Source organism: Propithecus coquereli, unplaced genomic scaffold (genome assembly GCF_000956105.1).
Source record: "Propithecus coquereli isolate 6110/MARCELLA unplaced genomic scaffold, Pcoq_1.0 Scaffold181, whole genome shotgun sequence".
In the NCBI taxonomy this organism is placed as follows: Eukaryota; Metazoa; Chordata; class Mammalia; order Primates; family Indriidae; genus Propithecus; species Propithecus coquereli.
Window position 1 is genome coordinate 3,269,725 of NW_012142857.1, and position 16,676 is coordinate 3,286,400.

A 16,676-nucleotide genomic window follows, 5' to 3' on the forward strand; every position below is an offset into this window, starting at 1 on the left:
TTTTTTTTAAACAAAACTCCACTTGTCTCTTTCATCTGGATATATAGCTGGTAGGTGTTGTTGGTAAAGCAACCAGTTTGAGAAGTAGTTTCCTCTTCAAAATGAGAATGAATGTATTCTGACAGTTTTTACCAATAATTGTTGCAAATGCAAAGCACAGATGAAAACTTAAACCACAGGAGGGCTGAAGTATTTTCTCAATGGAAGGCTGATTGTCAGCTGTATGAAGCACAGGGATGGGTTCTCTATGTCTCGTTAGGTTATCAAACAGACAGCAAACGTTGGACAGTATAACACTGATTTCATAGAACACAACTTTGCATTTACATTGTGTCTCTTACACTCATCCAAACGTTGTCCTCCCCTCATTTCTAGGGAGTTAGTGGTGGAGACAATGAGCATAAAGGGAAGATGAGGATCCTTCCTGGTTGAATTAATGAGTAAGATGTGAAAGATGATATATTCCCACCAATTCTCCATAGCCTGATTAAGTGCCACCTCCTCTTTAAAACTTTTCACTGTCCCCCCTGTGAGGATTAACAGTTACAGAATTGTTATGAGAATTTAGTGAGCTAATACCCAGGAAGCACTTAGAATGGCACTGCACACTGTATACACTGAATATGTTTTAGCTATTGTCATTGCAGTAGGATGAGAGAGAGACTATGAACACAGTGGTTACCAAAAACAGATGTCACGGCCTCTCTATGTCCTGGGTCTGTATCCATTTCTCACATGAAAACTTTTCCTTTAAGAACTTGCCTGGGAAGCACACCGTGGGCATTTCTGCTCCACTGTGCCGGGACTGGGTCATCTTATGGATGATCATTTCCACCTGGGTTCCTGCAACATCTTTATGAAATTTAGTTTGCAATTCTAATACTTTGTGCTTAATCCTTACTGTAGAACTTATGAAAATGGGGTTCCCTGGGCCTCCTCCTGAGAGATTCTGAGTCTGTAGGTCTGGCGGAGAGGCTCAGGAATGTGGAATTTTAACCATGTCTTTAGTGATTCTCTTCTCCCACAGGTAGTTTCAGGGACCGTGGTTTGAGAACCACTGGCCCCAGAGGAGAGAGAAGTAGGGTTGAGGCGGGATGGAAAATGAGTAGCACTTGTTCTGTAGTTGGGTTCACGTAGGTAAGAAGACACTTCATGGCTTCCCAAAGTCCCCAAATGCTCCCAACCAGGAAGAGACCGCCATGATGTTTCCCTCATGGGCCAGCCAGGTACTCTCCCTTTTAGGTGAGTGTCACATAGGTGTGAAGCATCTATTGTATCTATAGGTCCACTCAGCCTGTGGCCATCTGGGCCAGTGACAAGGTTACAGCTCTGCCAAGCCCCAAATAAGTACCTATTCATGGTTTTGCTGCTGAGCTGAAAGAGAGGCTGATAGCTAGTAGAGGCCAGGAGTGTCCTTAGGGGATTCATGGTGGATGCTCCCCTTGGGTCCTTATCTCTTTGCACGAGGAGATTTCCAGGAATGCTCAGGAATAGATTTTGAATGGTCACTTGCAATCCCAAAGACCCTGCCCTTTGGATAGGAGTTGGTGTGTATTAAGGCAGCCTGTCAGAGGAACATGCATTACCAACTCTTCTGCTTTTGTATTAAGCATTATGTCTCATCTTTACAGTCAGATTAATGGAGATTAGTGGTTCCACTTAAGAGTTTAAACATCGTGCTGACCCAAATTGTTGGAGCCATCATAACACGGTGCTATATGTTCAAGGACTGGACCAGCTGGTAGTCCGGTGGGGGAAGGGAGGTCTACATTTTCACAAAGTGATTTCATTAATTGTTCTGTGTAAGAAAGCCGGGGTGCCTCTGTATGCATAATGCATAGACAGCACTGCCCTGACTTTCCACACACTTAAATGGCCATCAGGCCAGTCTGGCGATGCTCCTTTGCTGAGAGGACATTTAATAATCAACGGTCACTCACGCTGGCCTCCTCTTGGCTTCTGTGGGTGGAGCCCAGTCCCTGAAGTCTTGAATGGTTTCATTAATGTCTTTTATCCATTGGAAGGATAAAAATAAATCTCTTGAAAGCTCTTAGAAACCCGCCACCCTGAACGTAGGAGGAAAAAGGAAGATGGCTGTTAATTAATAAACTTAAACCATCTCCGCAGGAGCAGACAGCTGCAATCCTGAGAACCCAGGAACGAAGCCCAGACTTGCTGTCCATTCTCAGTTACTTCTTATTCCTTGGGCAGACTTAGGGACTCTGGGCCTGTCGTACAGTTAAAAAGGAAATCACATATGGATTTGACTTTAAAGTGAAGTGTCTATTTTTCTTAGCAAGTGTACTCAGGGCTGGTAAAATATTCTTTTACATATTCTCAAAGGGTAAGAACTTGATTGGAAACAGTCAAAGCCTATTTGGGACGAAATCTGGTGGATAAGACGTGTAATCAAGCTGGAGAAGGGCATGTTGGGGCAAAGCCAAGTATTTTGTTGTGTGGCCAGCCAGAGCCAGAAGTTACCAAGAAAGGAATCCCCCAAAAATGCTTGGCGTATTGGCAGCCTCAACAGATAAGGGGTAGGATAGGGCCAGGGGAGTCAGGATCTGGTGGAGTGAGGAATGTGTTTAATTTAGAAAGGCTCTGACTATCCCCTCTGCCCCAAATCCAGTTGTGAATCACTGTTGTAAATTGTCAGAGGGACATCTGGAAGATGAGCATTCATTTCATATTCAGGGATATTTGTTCTAAGAAATTTTCTCTATATGTTATAACCAAACATGTATATACATGACATGGATGGATATTTTTAAAAAGTGGCTTTTATTTCATGTTTTTCTAAGAGTACTTATAAAGATTTCCATAGTTTGATCTTTCAAAAAATTCCCTAAAACTCACATACAAAATAAATTGTTGTTTTAACTACACTAATTGATTAATTTTCCTACAAATGCTAATGACATCAATAGCATTGTGGAGAGAGGTAGGTACTATTATTATTTTCTCATGTTATAGATGAAGAATCTAGAATTCAGAGAGGAGAAGCTGCTTGGCAAAGGCCATATGACCAGTAAGTGGCAGAGTCAAGATTTTAACTTACTTCTGTGTAAAATTCACACTGATGACAGTAAGATTCCTGTCTTCTGTGCCATTTCCTGCCAATCAGGGGAGGAGGGAGGCAGGACTTCCTGCAAGTGGCTCCCTCAAGCCTGTCTGGGTGGGGCCCTGCCCTTGCCTGGTTCTTCTAGGCTGGGACTGAGTTTGGTAGTCATCTCTGTGAGGCTTGAGGCTTCACATTAATAGACTGTTACAAATGTTGGGTCAGAGATGAATGCCTCACTAACACCCAAAGGCCTGGAATTCTTACATGGAGCTAGGAGACTACTTCTATCAGCCACCCTTGTTTAAAATATCTTTGCTGAGAAATATTATGGTAGCAATTGGGTTCCCTGTTATACATGCCTTCTCCTCTCTACCACTGACTATGTGCTTCTGATTGGCTGACCATCTTGCTGTCCTCCTAACCTGTTACCCTACCCCAATGCTGAATCTATTCTCTGAAGTTACTGATACATAACTGGACTTAGGGAAAGTTCCAGAGTCCCCTTTACCCTACCTGCTTCTCTGAGTACGTGAGCTACTATCTCAAGGACTTCAGAGTTTCTGTCATTGCAGATCTTCTAAGGCCTTGCTACTAAATGTGTAGTCCAGTGGCCAAGCATCATCATCATCATCATCAGTGGCAGCAGCATCCCCTGGGAGCTTGTGAGAAAGACAGAACCTCACCCTCCACCCCAGACCACCTGAGTCAGAATCTGCATTTTAACAAGATCCCCAGGTGACTTAAAGTTTGAGAAGTAAAGCTCTAATGAGCCCACAAAGTACTTGTGTGTTGGTCGACATCAGACCTCTGGTACAGGTGACATTCTCTGGGGTCCTGTGGTTGGCTGGGCTGGGAAGGAGCCGGGAGGACAGAGAGAGCTTGGCTTGGAAGATGTGATGTTTCCTTTCCCTTTATTTTTTTTCCTCTTGGTGTCAGAAGTACCCAAATGAACTCTTTGAGTATGGTCTGATATGACTCATGCAAGGGGAAAGGAAGATAACATGACTTAAAAAAATAACCATGCATTCTTAAGAGGGAAGAGACTCAGATATCCTCTGTCTACTCCTTTGTGCAGAAGTCACTTCTATAGCCTCTTGGACACACGGTGACCTGCCCTTGTGCAAAATACTTCCAACGTTAGAGATTTCACTGATTCCTGGGCAGTGGTCTCCATTTTTTCTTTCCTAAAAACATTTTTCAAGTGGCGCCTGCATGTTACGGGGGCACAAAGACAAATATGTCTGCTCTTGTCTTCAGGTGGCTAACAGTTTGTAACTCTCACTCCACAGTGCATCCTATCCTCTCTAAGTCTTCCCCAGGCCAATGAAGTCTTTGGTGGTATATATAGAAAGTGCATGAGTTTTGGAATTAGTGTTTGCTATAGCTGTGTAATCTTGAATTTCTCTGAGCCCCACTTACTTAATCTTTATTAGAATTATTTTGTTGGTAGCAAGAATTCAACTTTGGCTAACTTTAGCCAAAAGGAAGATTTATTGATCCGTGGAATCAAAGGAAAGGTTGAACAGTCAAACTGCAGTGAAGCAGCTGGGCTTATGTCCCTGCTGGAACCAGACACTAGAAAGCCGTGAGGTTCTCTCTGCCTTCTTCTGCTTGCCCCTGACTGTTAACTTTAGTCTTTCTCTACAGATGTCATTTTATCAGAGTGGAAAATATGGCTACATCTTACAACTCTGGCTGCTGGAAATAGCCCAGGTTCTTTTTCTGGTCCCGAATACAAACATTTCAGGGAAGATAATTCAGTGGTTCAATGTGGGTCAGGTGCTCACACTTGGAGCAAACATCTGTTGTAAAAGACATGAGGAAGCCAAGTAGATTATGGGGCAGGATATATACTGGGCCAACAATCTCAAAGATGTCCACTACATGGACTTCACTGCAAGGTTACTGTGAGGATTTAAGGAGATTATATCTGTTGTGGGTTGAATTGTGTTTTCCTAAAGGATAAATTCAAGTCCTAATCCCTGGTACCTGCAAATGTGGTCTTTTTTTTGAAATGGTGTCTTTGCAGATGTAATCAGGTTAAGATGAGGTCATACTGGATTAGGGTGGTTCCTAATCCAATGACTAATGTCCTTAAAAGAAGAGGGAAATCTGGACACAGAGACAAGACACATGCAGGAAGAACAACATGTGATGATGAAGGCAGAGATTGGAGTGATGCATCTACAAGCCAAGGAATGCCAAAGATTGCCAGCAACCCCCAGAAGCTAGGAGAGAGGCATGGAACAGGTTCTCTCTCAGAGTTTCTGGAAGAAACCAAACATACTGACACCTTGATTTTGTACTTCTGGCCTCCAGAACCATGAGAGAATAAACTTCTGTCATTTTTAAGCCACACGGTTTGTGCTATATTATTAAGGCAGACCTAGGACACTAATACATCCCATTCTGCCTCCCACAAAGGACTAGGACACAAATTCAGCCAAGTTCTTTGCCACTTTGTATCAAGGCCTATCCTCCAGTTTCCAATGAAATATTTCTTATTTCTGCCTAACACCAAATCAGAATGGGCTTTACTGCCAACGTTTCTACCAAGATTCTGATCACAACCACTTAAGTGATCTAGGAAGACTGACGCTTTCTCTACAGTTCTTCTCTTCTCCTGAGCCCTCACCAATTGTCCTTTACGGTCCATTCCTGGCGATATAGGCTTTTCCTAGCTTTTTCCTCCAAACTCTTTCAGCGTCTGCCCATTACCCAGTTCCAAAGAAGCATCCACATTTTTAGGTATTTGTTATAGAGGCACCTCACTCCTGGTACCAATTTCTGTCTTAGTCTATTTGTGCTGCTATAACAAAATACCTTAGACTGGGTAATTTATAAGCAATAGACATTTATTTATCACAGTCCTAGAGGCTGGGAAGTTTAAGATCAAGGCGCCAGTAGATTCAACGTCTGGTGAGGCCTGCTCTCTGCTCTCAAGATGACACCTCATTGCTGTGTCCCCACATGGCAGAAGTGGAAAATGCTGTGTTCTCACCTGGTGGAAGGCAGAAGGCTGAAAGGAACTAGGGTGCTCCTTCAACCTATTTTATAAGAGCACTAATTCATTCATGAGGGTGAAGTTCTTTAGTGGTCCAAAACAAGGGCAGTCACATGCAGTTGAAAAATGTTAAATGAAAAATTCCAAAAATAAACAAGTTATAAGTTTTAAATTGTGTGCCATTCTGAATAGTGTGCTGTTGCATTGCACTCTGTCCTGCCCAGGATGTGAATCATCCCTTTGTCCAGCATATACACCCTGTATGCATTCCCCACCCATTAGTCACTTAGTAGCCATCTTGGTTATCAAACCAAAAAAACATAGTATAGGCCGGGCACGGTGGCTCACGCCTGTAATCCAGCACTCTGGGAGGCCGAGGCAGGCGGATTGTTTGAGCTCAGGAGTTCGAAATCAGCCCGAGCAAGAGTGAGACCCCGTCTCTACCAAAAATAGAAAGAAATTAATCGGACAACTAAAAATATATAGAAAAAATTAGCTGGGCATGGTGGCACATGCCTGTAGTCCCAGCTACTCGGGAGGCTGAGGCAGAAAGATTGCTTGAGCCCAGGAGCTAGGCTGACGCCACAGCACTCTAGCCTGGGCAACAGAGCAAGACTCTGTCTCAAAAAAAAGAAAAAACAAAAAAAACATAGTATATATAGGGTTCAGTAGTATCTGCAGTTTTAGGCATCCACTGGGGGGCTTGGAACATAGGCCCTGTGGATAAGGAAGACTACTGTACATCCTGCCTATGAGTCACTGGCCAATTCAAAGGGTGAACTCATAGCCAGCTCCTGCCTGCCAGTGTTAGGTTGTGAGTGAAATGAGTGAAATGATAACTTTCCAGCACTCATCTGGCATTGATTAGTAATTATTCTCTATAGGACTGGCCTAAGCAGAAACCCATCCAGGAATCCTAGAAAAAACAGCAGGCATCTTGGAAAACCATGTACATGGGTTGGATACCTAAATGGGATGTCTGCTCCACCAACTAAATACCAGATTTAATTCCAATTCTCTTCTACTTTCTTCTGGATTTGGGCTTGAAGCATGACTGTCACAGTCCAAGGCGGGGATTAGTTCTTCTCTCTGAGCTACTCCTGCATTTCCCGGGAGCCTCCAAGGGGAAGAATAAAAGGATGTGTGAAAGGAGACCTGCCTTCTTGTCTTCACTTGACTGTTTACTGATGGTGAGCTACCTGGAGAGCCCCTGATTAGCATCTCTGTTCCTCAGTGTCTTCCACTGCCAAGCAATAGATTGGATGAATTGATCCAGTACTAACGGGGAGTGAGGTATTACACAAAAGGAACAGTTTCAGAACACTGAAGATGACCACGTTAAGTGTCAGAAAACAATTTCAATCTAGCCATTGTAGTGGAAATTATTCATTTAAACCATTCCCTACATAGTTGTAAGAAAAATAAACTAAGCTGGCTATTTAAGTGGAAGAGGGATTTATTCAAAACTCATAAAATTTCTGGGAAAGTTGGAGAACCAGCTGAGAAAATAGGCAGTAATAAAGGGAGGCTGGGCAGGAAGAATCCCAGCCCAAGTCCTGGCTACCGAATAAGTTGGGGCCTTGAATGCTCGCCTCAACATTTTACACTGCTGGCCTTAGACTCTGAGGGTCACCATGGAGAAGAGTGTTCTTTGCTGTCCCTACTTCTTAGATCCCTTGTTCCTGACCAAAGATCTAGGAGCAGTGCATCCAGGTGGCTCAGCCTGGGTGACTGGTCTGTGCTCAAGCTGTAAGCAAGACCAAAGAGCACCTGGTGTCCCAGCTTCTGTGGCGGGAGGCAACTCTACCCCACTGGTGCAAGACCCTCTAAACACTGGAGGGGGTTTAGATGTTGAGTAGCCACAAGAGAGAGAATTTTTCTCCTTGAACAGGATACCGAGCACACTGATGATAAAAGAACTGACCACGTCACAGGGATTTATAGTTCCTGAGTACTGTCAACTACATTGTCTTATTCTCTTATGACAACAATCCTTGAAAGAGGCAGGGCTGGTATTATCACAATTTTGTAAGTAAAACCAAGACCGGAATAGGTGAGTCACCCTACTATGAAGTGAGAGTTCTGGGACACTGTAGTGGTTTAGTTTTTCAGCAGTCCTGGCTTGGCTGCTGGCCAGCAATGTGTCTTTGGAGCAATTCCTTTCCCTCCCAGAACCTTTGTCATGTGTAAAAGGAGTTTGAATGATCTCTTCTTGATTTGATTCTGTGACTCTGTGAAACCTAGGTTGTGCCAATATGCTCAGGACCTCTCTGTAAACACTGGAGTGGCCCATAGGAACATGTGGGTGGGGTTCATTTTCTGTCTTGCCACAGCGCAAGGTCAGGTTGCAGATGAGCTCTGCTGCCCAGTCCATGGTGGAATCCAACAGGACCATGCACATTTACCTGGGTGCCTGCACCCATTCTTCTACAGTGGACTAAGTGTCCCACCCATCAAATGTGCAGAACTCATCCTCTTCTTTTTAGGACCTCATTTCATTCATTTCCTACTGGCACGCCTTCTCACTAACACTTGAACAACCTGCTTAAGTCTGTGTCATTTCTTTTACTTAAAAAAAAAAAGAGAAAGAAAAAGAAAAGATGAATAAAACAATGTGCCTACCACTGGAATTAAGTGTTAATATTTGCTAATCTTTGTTATTTCCTCCATCCTTCCCTCACTTCTTACCTCTCTTCCTCCCCAGAGGCAAACATTGAATTTGGCACGTATCCTTCAAGTTCATGGTTTCATGCTTTTATTATGTACATGTAAATACTGCATGGTATGGTTTTGTGTGCATTTGAACCAATCGACGAAAATGTTTTCCTACTATTTGTATCATTCATTATTAATACATTTGGACTTACTTCTATTACCCTAATGCCCTCTGGCATCTGTTGTTGCTAATGAGAAGTCTGCTCTTAGTCTAATTATCACTTCCTTCTCAGTAATCAGTTTTGGTTTTCTGATAGCTGTTAAGATTTTCTCTTTATCCTTGATGTTTTGTGGATTCGCTACAATGTATACAGGAAATGGATTTGTTTCTGTTTATCCCACTTTATACTTACTTAATCTGAAGGCTAATATCTTTCTTCAATTAGGGAAACATTGTAAACCATTATCTCTTTGAATATTTCTCTCCTCACCATTAATTATTTTCTGTATTTGGAACTCCTCTCTTTTCACATTAAAATTCTTTTTCTTTATTGTTCTATGTTGGGTGACTACCTTAGTGCAACTTTCCAGTTCACTAATTTTTTATTTGATGGTGTCCTGTCTAGAATTTTCCCAAATATTGGGTTAATTTCAGTGACCATCTTTTCTTCTCTGGCACTTGCTTCTTAATGTTTTTGTTTCATATTCTAATTTTTAACAGCTTTATTGAGATATAATTCCTGTAGCATAGAACTCACCCATTTATAGTGTATAATTCAATGGATTTTGGTATAATATACAATTAACTTAAAAAATTGTGGTAAAATATACATAGCACAAATATTTACATTGTAACTATTCTTAAGTGTACAAATAAATCAGTGGCATTAATTGTATTTACAATGTTGTGCAACCATCACCACCATCTATTTCCAAAACTTTTTTTTTTTTTTTGAGACAGAGTCTCACTCTGTTGCCCTGGCTAGAGTGAGTGCCGTGGCGTCAGCCTAGCTCACAGCAACCTCAAACTCCTGGGCTCAAGCGATCCTACTGCCTCAGCCTCCCGAGTAGCTGGGACTACAGGCATGTGCCACCATGCCCAGCTAATTTTTTCTATATATTTTTAGTTGTCCAGATAATTTTTTCTATTTTTTAGTAGAGACGGGGTCTCCCTCTTGCTCAGGCTGGTCTCGAACTCCCGAGCTCAAACAATTCGCCCACCTCGGCCTCCTAGAGTGCTAGGATTACAGGCGTGAGCCACCGCGCCCGGCCTATTTCCAAAACTTTTTTATTACTACTAAACAGAAGCTGTGTACTCATTAAATGGTAACTCCTCAACCCCCTTTACCCGCCAACCCCTGAAAACCTCTAATCTATTTTCTGTCCCTACAAACTTGCTTATTCTATGTATTTCATATAAGTGGAGTCATACAACATTTATTCTTTTGTGTCTGACTTATTTTCACTTAACGTAATGTTTTCAAGGTTCATCCATATTGTAGCATGTGTCAGAACTTCATTCTTTTTTATGGTTGAATAATATTCCATTGTATACATATATTACATTTTGGTCATCTACTCATCTGTTGATGGACACGTGTTATGTCCACCTTTTGGTTATTGTGAATAATGCTGCAATGAACAGTGGTGTACAAGTATCTGTTCCAGTCCCTACTTTCAATTCCTTCTGGTATATACTTAGAGGTAGAATTGCTGGGTCATATGGTAATTCTGTGTTTAGCATTTTGAGGACCCATCAAACTGTTTTCCCTAGTGGTTGCACCATTTTACAGTCACATCAGCAGTGCTCGAAGCTTCCAATTTCTCCACATCTTTATCAACACTTGTTAATTTCCATTTTTTAAAAAATTATAGCTATCTTAGTAGGCATGAATTGGCATCTCATTATGGTTTTGATTTGTTTTATGGACTGAATGTTCTAAGGAAATAATTAAATTTAAGTGAGGCCACAAGTGTGGGGCTGATCCTATAGGATTAGTGTCCTTATCAGAACAGATACCGGAGAGCTCAATTTTTCTCTTTGCATGTGTACACAGAGGAAAGGTCATATGAAGACATAGCAAAGAGGGGGCCATCTGCAAGCCAGAAGGAGAGCCCTCACCAGATCCCAACCAGGCTGGTACCCTGATCTCAGGCTTCCAGCTTCCAGAACTGTGAGAAAATAAATTTCTGTTGTTGAAGCCACCCATTCTGTGGTATTTTATTATGTTTTCCCTAGCATAATAATACAATCTGCATTTCCCTAATGACTAATGATGTGGAACACCTTTTCATGTGTTTATTGGCCATCTGTGTATCTTCTCTGGAGGAGTGTCTGTTCAAGTCCTTTGACCATTTGGAAATTAGGTTGTTGGTCTTTTTGTTGTAGAGTTGAAGGAGCTATTGTCTTTTTTTCATTTCATAATTTCTTTTTTTTTTTTTTGGAGGAGAAGGAAAGAGAACTTTTTATTAATTTGTCAGCAAATGAGGAGGTTGGCAAACTCCCATCTCAGTATCAACATCCTGCTTCTGAGCAGAAGTACAGAGCTTTTAAAGGTTCTGATTTATCTCATCTTCAGCTAAGACAATCTGGTGACCTCTGCCCGGACAATTCCCCTGAGCTATCTTCTGTGGCACAAAGGAAAAAGGACACTCCCCCGCCCCTCCCAACCACTGGCCTGAGAAAGGATATAGGTTTTAGTTCTCAAAAAGGGTAAGGGGCTTTAGAAGAGACAGAAAACATTTTTACCCTTTTTCAGGCTGTTTTCTGTTATGTATTCCCAATTGTCAATTTTACCCCTCCATATCTATGGGAGGAGGGGCGACGTAGTCATCAAGCTACTTACGGCTGAATTGGGGCAATGTTTTAGATGGAAGGTACAGATTATCAGGTAAAAAAGGGCATAAGCAATAACTATAGCCATGAGGACTGACAAGGTGAAACTGACTGTCACCTTGCACACAACATCTGATACAGGGCTGGGCTGGAAAAGAAACATGGGACCTCTTAGTTGTACCCTGCAGGTGATCCAAGAGACCAGCTTCTGCAAATTCAGAAATCATGTACAGAAATACTTGTACCAAACGAGATTTAGGATAACACACCCAGCAGTAAGACAGATTAACAGAAGAGGCAATAGCCCCAGGAAATCCTCACTGAGGAGTTGTCCTATCCTGTAGATAAAACCAAAAAAGATTAGCGAAAATATTAACATTTTCATGTTTTTTCCTTTTTCTCAAACAGATACTTTAGATTGCCTAAGGCTGGCCACACCTCTTTACTTTTGAATCATGGACCCAAGATTTCACTTCTGACAATTTTAATGAGGTTTGAGTTGTTAGAGGCATTTCATAGGGTCCCTTCTACTTCTCTGCTTCCAACTGGGGCAGGGACCTGAAAAAGGCAAACTCATGTATAGTCGTTAGCACCTGACCCACTCATTGATATATTGTTTTACTCTATTCTCTTTTACTTACGGTTATATTACTCTACTTAACTCAGGGTGCTAGGAAGGGGCTCTCATAAACTATTTTTTTAGGGGCTTAACTTAAGCCTGCTTCTAAAGGGCTACCCTTATCCAGAGGAGGGCAAGCAGCAACACCCTATCTCACTTTAGATGGGTTTCTTGAACGAATTCCAGGATGTTTGTAATTTCTATTCCAGGTGTAGGGCTTTGCTTACTTGTTGGGTTACCTTCGCTACAAACCAAGGTCCATTATTACTCTTATGAAATGTCCAGGGCTCCACGAAGTGTGCTCCTGGGTCCTGTTGACAATGGGGTGCCTGGTGATGTCCTTGTTGTAGGAGGAGGAGCTGCTGAGCCATCTCTATAGCTGTCTGTCCACAGCGACCATCACCAGGATGATGTTCTCTATCTGCTTGGCCTCTTTTCCTGGACTGAATGATGTGCAGGCTTGCTGAGGCCCGAACTTCAAAGCACAATGGCAGCCTCCTGTGTACTTCACCAGGCGCTGGTATTCATCCAGCAGGAGCTTGGCTCGCTCCAGAGATGAGCTTCTGTCACTTCTGAAACAACCCCAGGTACTTCTGCTGCTCACCCAGGTCCACCTCGTGGGCCTGAATGATGTCGATAATTTTTCACGTACTTATTAGCCATTCGTGTATCTTCTTTTGTGAAGTGTCTGTTGAAATCCTTTGCCTATTTTTAAAAGTAAAGTTCAATGAGACATAATTTACATACAGTAAAATTCATACATTTAGGTATCTTTTCTGTGACTTTTGCAAATATATATAATAATATACCTACCGCAGTAATCAAGATGTAGGAAACTTCCATCACTGCAACAGTGTCTTTGTACCTTTTGTATACCCTCTCCCCACCTCCTGCCCCTGGTAACCACTAACCTATTTTCCTTTTCTAGAATGTCATACAAATGGAATCATATTGTATGTAGATATTTGGATCTATTATCCAATTTTAATTTGGTTGTCTGTCTTCTTTTTATTGAATTGTAGGCATTATTATATATTCTGGATACCAGTCTTTTGTCAGACATGTGTTTGATGAATATTTTCTTTCGGGGTGTGACTTGCCTATTCTTTTTCTAAATGGCATTTTTTTGTTAAGCAGAAATGTTAAATTTTGATGAAGTCTAATTTGTCAATGTATCTTTTTTATGGCTATTGCTTTCTGTGCCCTGCCTAAGAAATTTTGCCTACCTACCATAGAAGAAGACTGAAGACCTTCTTCTATGCTTTCCTCTAGAAACTTTATTGTTTTAGATTTTTATATTTAGCTCTATGATTCATCTTAAGTTAATGTCTATGTATGGTGTGAGGTAGGGGTCGAGATTTGTTTTTTTCACTAGACCCTCAGTCAAAATCAGCCTCTCCCCTTCTTCTCCCATAGCATGTTGTGCTCTACAGTAGGCGCTCATCATTTCCACCTTCTGTCATGAATACTTTTTATTTTTTTGTGGGCTCATTGCTTCTCCAATTGGACTACAAGTTTCTTGTGAGTAAGGACCATACATTTTATATAAAAAAGCAGATAGGATGGTGCTAATGGAATAAGCTTTGAGGTCTAGTGGAACCAGGATTGAATCCAGGCCCAATCACTCACCAGCTGTGTGAGCCTGGGAAAATCTTAACGTCTCTTATTTGTTCGGGAAGCACTTAGGGTCTACTGTGTACCTGGCGTGGGACTAGGTAGTGGGGTCTTAAGGTGAATGCAACTCAGGCAAGCCTTGGGGGAGACCCACTCATGTGTGTGTGGGGATTACAGAAAACGTAATTATTAAACAATGATCCAAGCGTGTGGCAGAAATAGGAACAGGTGGCTATGGAATCAGAGAAGGTGGGGAATAACTTTTTGGCAGAGGCCAAGCCTGCCCTGAGTTTCAGGGGATGGGGAGGGCGAGCTGGGCAGAGGCGTATGAGACACGGGTTTCCTGGTGGAGAAACAGAAAGAGTAAGGTTCTGGGTGAGTTTCCTTGAATGAAACAAACAGATCACACTTTATAGAGCTGTTTTAAGGACTTTATGAGATAACAAATGTGACATAAGATTGCAGCTAATACTAAAATAATTACTCATTATTCATCTGAAATTCAAAGTCCACTAAGCATGTTGTATTTTTATTTGCTAAATCTGGCAATCCTAATGTGACGGCACTTAGCACAGTACCTGATACCTAGTTGGCACTCAATAAATACATGTTAAGTTTAACTTTAAGCTATTTACCTCTAAAATAGAGGAGAAGGGATAAAACCTAAGGATAAGAGGAGAAATAAAATGGAAAATGCAGAATTTGGCCCTTGATATCACTGAAAATTTCTCTTTCAGGAGTGAGGGCATTTCCTGCCAGGTATAAACTTTATCTTTAAATAAATCTTCCTTCCTGGAATGTTGCTGCCTGGCTGCTAGGTGATAGAGGTCCTTCTGTGTGAGCAGTGCGCATGGTGCTGGGGCCAGTGGACCAGAAGGAAAATGCTCCAGGAACAGTCATTTAAACATTCCTTCCTCCTCTTTCTTCTTTGTAGTCTGAGGAGTTCTAAAAATCTAGGTGACCTCTTGTATAAAAAACTTGGGCATGAAAGTGCTCCAAGATCCATGTGGCTTCATTCCCACCACGGCCCCCACCTGGGCTGTCTCAGGAATCTGAATCATCTTCCCCCCTCCCCTGGCCACCCCAAGGGTGCTGCCCCCAGGACCAGGCTTCCTGACCCGCTATCGGAGGGGACTCAGGGCGCTTCCAGCCCTAGGTGATATGGCTGCGTCTAGATGTGCTTAACAAATTGCCTGTTCACTCAATTACATTTTATTTAATCATCTGTAATCATATAAATTATGCCTGATGGTAGTAAATGTTTGTGTCAGTTCCTAATTACAGATTGATTAATTGGCTGGGGTGATCTGTATTACTACTTATATAAGAATATGTGAGGATGATGATAAATTAGGGCTGGTAATCAGAGCCCAGGAACATGGAACATTTCCAATTGCATCCCACTTTTTCGGGGTGGGGAAGCCATTGCCCTTCCCCCGTCATGTTCCTGTCAGATGCCTCCAGGAGGGTTTCTGTTCTATTGACTGATTGATTTTGGCAATACCTGAGTCAAGAAATACTTATTATTATTTAGTTACACACAGTTATTTACTGTGTGTAAAATTTTTGCCGTGTGGTGCTCCTCTTTTTGGCTGTGGTGAGATGAGTAATGACAAGCTCATTAAGTTCAGTTGGGCTCATTACAGCCTGCTGGGCCCAGGAAATTCCCGGGGTTGGATTTGGCCTGGAGAGCCGAAAGGCAGAGAATGAAGAGGTAAAGGCCCTTGATCAGTCAGTGTCTACGAAATGATTCCTTGTTAGGTGATGACGTCTTTTTGTTTCCTTGGAAGATAGAATGTCAAATGGTCCAGCATATACCTTGTACTTTTTTCTAGGAAAATTAGACCTCTGTAGATGTTTTTAAGGCAACTTGCCTGTGATGTGGAATTGTTAGTTCTCAGCTTTTGAAAATACCTAATTGAAAACATCTAATTAGAACATACGCCACTTCCATCATCCTTGCTCCCCTCCCACTCATATCCTGGGCTAAAGCTAAAGAGGAGGCGACATGGGGTAGGACATGCAGGGGACAAATGGAGAATCTGAGAAGCTGAGAGTGGACCCTGGTTTCGAAAGGAGTCTGAGACTTCATCCCAGGTCTTGGCTCCTGAGAAGGGGTGGGCAGAAGAAAGAATGACAGAGCGGCCTGTGGGTGTTGCATACTCTGAAGACGCCACATCCCAGGGGGTTGTTCCTAGACAGGACCATCAGCTGACCTCTCCCCTTGACAAAGGAGCTATTATGGGAGCAATGATTTATGGTCATTGAGGGTTATGGGTGGCTTTCCTTTCTGTGCCTCAATTTCCTCCTCTGTAAAGTGGAGATGATGATAGTCCTACATTACAGGGTGGTTGTCAGGGTTCAATGAGTAAATAAATATGTAAGTGCTGAGAACAGTGCCTGATACATAGGACACATAGAGAAATGCGAGCTGTTTTTGTCATTCACTCACTGAATCTCAAAACAGTCCTAGGGGTACACTAGGGTGGATTACGAAACACCTTTATTGGGCGAGGCAACTGAGTCCCAATGAGGTGAACAATTTGCTTCGGGACAATGATTTAAATAGTGGCAAGGTTGGGACTAACACCTGTGCCCCCTGGCTCTCCTCCTTGGGGTGGGAGGCAAAGTCCCTGCAGATGGGACCAGTGAGCATTTGACCAGAGGATTGCCAGTGTCCTAACACTTGCCTGTGATGGTCCTCCCCTTTTTTTAGCTTCCTCATGCTGAGAACTGAGCTCTTGTCTGCACAAAGCAAAGGCTACTCTTGGGTGTATCTATGTATTTCCCCTTTATTTCCAATTTACACTTCCCCAAGCTGGTGGAAGGATCAACCTCCTTCTCCTTGGCAAGATCCCATGAGTATGATACAGGGGCCAAACTGATC